Genomic DNA, 4,129 nt, shown 5'->3' on the forward strand with positions numbered 1-4,129 from the left:
CCTCCATACTGTTTTCCAGAGTGGCTGCACCAGTGTGCATTCCCACCAACAGTGCAAGAGGGTTCCCCTTTCTCCACATCCTCACCAACACCCGTTGTTTCTTGTGTTGTTAATTTTAGCCATTCTGACACGTGTCAGCTGATATCTCATCATGGTTTTGATTTGCATTTCCCTGATGATGAGTGATGTTGAGCATCTCTGCACATGTCTGTTAGCCATGTGTAGGTCTTTTTTGGAAAATGTCTGTTTATGTCTTCTGCCCATTTCTTCACTGGATTATTTGTGTTTTGGGTGTGGAGTTTGATAAGTTCTTTAAAGACTTTGGATACTAACCCTTTATCAGATGTCATTTGCAAATATCTTCTCCCATTCCGTAGGCTGCCTTTCAGTTTTGTCGTGTCCTTCACCGTGCAGAAACTTTTTATCTTGATGAAGTCCCAATACTTCATTTTGGCTTTTGTTTCCCTTGCCTCTGGCAAGAAGTTGCCGTGGCCAAGATCAAAGACGTTGCTGCCTGTGTTCTCCTCTAGGATTTGGATGGTTTCCTGTCTCACATTTAGGTCTTTCATCCTTTTTAAATTTATTTTTGTACATGGTGTAAGACAGTGGTCCGGTTTCATTCTTCTGCATGTTGCTGTCCAATGTTCCCAACACCATTTGTTGAAGAGACAGTCTTTTTTCCATTGGATATCCTTTCCCACTTTGTTGACGATTAGTTGACCACATAGTCGTGGCTCCGTTTCTGGGTTTTCTATTCTGTTCCATTGATCGACGTACCTGTTTAGGCGCCAGTACCATACTACCTTGATGCCTACAGCTTTGTAGTATAGCTTGACGTCCAGAATCGTAACGCCTCCAGCTTTGTTTTTCTTTTTCAGGACTGTGTTTTTGCTACATGGGGTCTTCTGTGGTTCTGTACAAATTTTAGGGTTGTTTGTTCTAGCTCTGTGAAAAATGCTCATGGTATTTTGATAGGGATTGCATTAAATGTATAGATTGCTTTGGGTAGTATAGACATTTGAACAATGTTTGTTCCCCTAGTCCATGAGCATGGAATGTTTTTCCATTCCTTCGTGTCCTCTTCAATTTCATTCATAGGTTTTCTGTAGTTTTCAGAAAGTAGATCTTTCACCTCTTTGGTTAGGTTTATTCCTAGGTATCTTATAGTTTTTGGTGAGAGCCATTGCACTTTTAGAACATCACCCAAAAAGTAGCCATGTTCCCCCTGGCAGTCACTCCCCATCCCACCAATACCCACCCCCCCACGCCCCACCCCCAGCCCTAGATAGTAAGTAATCTACTTTCAGTCTCTGTGGATTTGCATGTTCTGGACCTTATATATACATACACAGAGAATCATACAATATGTGATCCCAAGTTCTTTTGCACGGTATGTTTCAAGGTTCATCTGTGTTTCTATATGCTTTTCATGACCGAGTACTTTTCGATTGTGTGGGTATACCATATTTTGTTTACACATTCAGTGATGGACCGTTGGGTTGTTTTCTTTGCAACCTTTTGGCTATTAGGAATGGTGATGAACATTCATGTACATACCAAGATTTTTTTTTTTTTTTTTTTTTGGTCCTCTAATTTATCCATGAAGTAGTTCGAAAGAAATAAAGAGGCTGCCCAAGGTCACTTGACTAGGCAACAAAACAGGAGGAATATCCTGGATCTATGCCTTCCAGCTCAGTAACTTTTCTCTAGGCTCCAGTGAGAACACTAAAGTTCACCGCAATGATATTTTTCATATTCAAGACATCAGTCCAAATCCCTTTAACTTTTGGATGCTCTTCTCTAAAACTTCCCCAATTCCCTTCTTTCTTGATGTATCTCCCTATATCTTTCTTGATATAATAAAGCCAAAACTGCTTATAGTTTTCATGACACCATATTTTTATATAAAGATAATAAGGAACAAAGCTGGACTAACCATATGACTGAACCAACAGAAAACAAGTACAAATCATACAAAAACATTTGCAGTTGTCAAACTAGTTAAAATCTAGTGATGACTTACCTTTACTTTACAAGCATGACTGGAGGACTCCAATTTTAAATATTTTTTGTAGAAAATAATTCTGTGCTCACTAAAAATAAAACGGAATTTAAATCAATTTTACTTCTATTAGTTTGAACAGTTACATTTAAAAATGAATTGTTCCAAATGAATAAACAAAGAAACAGCAGAATCAGCTATAAATACAGAAAACAAACGGACCGTTGTCAGAGGGATGGGCAAAATGGATGAAAGGGGAGTGAGAGAGATACAGGCTTCTGGTTATGGAATGAATAAGTAGTGGGAATAAAAGGTACAGTATAGGAAATACAGCCAATGATACTGTAGTAGACTTGCGTGGTAACAGATGATATTGCAGTAGCAATATGTCAATGATCTTGACATAATATTGTACAGTAACAGACGGTAGTTATACTCGTGGTGAGCACAGCATAACCTATGAAGATGGTGAATCACTATGGCGTACACCTGAAACTAATGCAATGTTGCGTCAACTATACTCAAAGAAAAAAACACCACTTTTCTAATTGTTTCTAAGCCCTTCCTTAAATCCTGAGATTGAATTCGGGTAGAATCCTTGTATCAGAACCTGGAGAAAAATCACAGGCTAACGCGCGGACCTGTGGGTTACTCAGACGGCTGTGTGGCACCGTCTCGGGCCTGCGCACCGTTTGTAAGGGACTTCCTTTCAGAAAAATGTGTTCAACGTTCCAGACTAACCGCCCAACTGCCTTTGGGAAACAGACCACTGTGTGCTCATGGAGAAAGCCGAGAAGCAGGAATAGGGACTGACTGTAGTCTACACAGTCGGACTGACTGGTACGACCCTCTAGCCAGTCACCTCCCTCAGTCAGCCCGAAATCCCCACATTTACAACAATGAGAAAGCTTAGACTATCTCAAAGAGCCCTTAAAGGGAGAAACTGAGAAACTGCCACTCCTGCAACCTTCTGGCTATTAGGAATGGTGATGTTTTTATCTTCTCCTCCCCGGCGTCTGGCCTCAGTGTCAGGCCACCAACAAACACCACAAAAGCCGAGGACAGTCACACCGCCGCGCGAGAACACTGCCGCGTTAACAAGTTACCAACCTGTGATCCCGATCACTACAAACATTCTTGCCCCTACTGGTTCCACAGTACTCGTCTCCTAAGTACACTTCCATATTTCTTGCTGAACTCAAAATGCCAACAGAAACGATTTCCTCGCCTCCGTTAGGGTCACATCGCAGGTAAAGGAAGCAGGGCTTTTCATCGGGGCTGTTCAGGCTGCTCTTCAAAACCACCAGATCTTGGCTGAAAAGAAAACCGTCCAACATTTTCCTCAGTCTACTTGTCCGAACACCGCCCACAACCCTCTTATTAGGCCACGGTCCTCCTCCTAACTCACGTCTTCATTTACCACTGAGGTCCCCGCACCTTCCCGAGCACCCAACAGACGCTGGATACAGATTCCCAAGGAAATGCACACTGCGGACACCAGGGCTTTGCCCTCTACGGTTCCCTCGATTGCCGACGCGATCCCCGGTAGGTACGTCTCATTTCAAGAGAAAAAGTTCGCTGGGACCTACTGTGTGCACCAGAGTGGGAAACAGAAGACACTACGAGGCAAACGCCTATCTTTTCCATAACGAAGCCGATGGGGGCTCTCGACAGTCCCATTTATTAACGCCGACTCGGGTCGACAGGAGGCCTTGCTGGTTTTGCGCGGGGAGGGGGAGGCGGAGCCCGGTTCCGACCCGGCGGCGGAGCGGGTCCCCGGCCGCCGGCCCCGCGCCCGACACTCACGGCCCCGGCCCCGCCTCCGGCCCCCGCTCCCCGCACACACCTGCCGCCAGCTCCGCTCCCGGATCCCGGGCCCACACCCTCTCCCCGCACGGCCCCCACCCGCCTTCCCGGCTTCCCCAGGGGCACGACCTTCCCGCAGCGGCGGCCCCAGTCCCCGCCGGCCCGGCGCACCCCGGGGCAGGCGGAGCCAGCGGTTCCTCCCAGTCCAAGTCCCGGGCGCCGACGTCAGCCCGGGTGAGACGGAGGCTGTGGGCCAGGGCTCCGCAGGCGGCATCCCAGGAAGAGGCCAGCATCGGGCGGCGGGTCAGTCCCACGTCCTCG

General features: G+C 46.3%; 1 long non-coding RNA gene across 1 annotated transcript; it reads right to left on the reverse strand.

Moving 5' to 3' along the window:
- Positions 1 to 203: 203 nt before the first annotated feature.
- LOC145718535 (uncharacterized) lies at positions 204 to 4,123 on the reverse strand. Its single transcript, XR_014141879.1, has 3 exons — positions 3,938 to 4,123; positions 3,113 to 3,316; positions 204 to 2,093 (listed from the first exon to the last, which is right to left on the reverse strand). It is a non-coding gene; the product is annotated as an uncharacterized LOC145718535 (long non-coding RNA).
- Positions 4,124 to 4,129: the final 6 nt, after the last annotated feature.

The sequence above is a fragment of the Leptonychotes weddellii genome, unplaced genomic scaffold, assembly GCF_054177405.1.
Source record: "Leptonychotes weddellii isolate Sample4059 unplaced genomic scaffold, ASM5417740v2 HiC_scaffold_17077, whole genome shotgun sequence".
Lineage (NCBI taxonomy): Eukaryota > Metazoa > Chordata > Mammalia > Carnivora > Phocidae > Leptonychotes > Leptonychotes weddellii.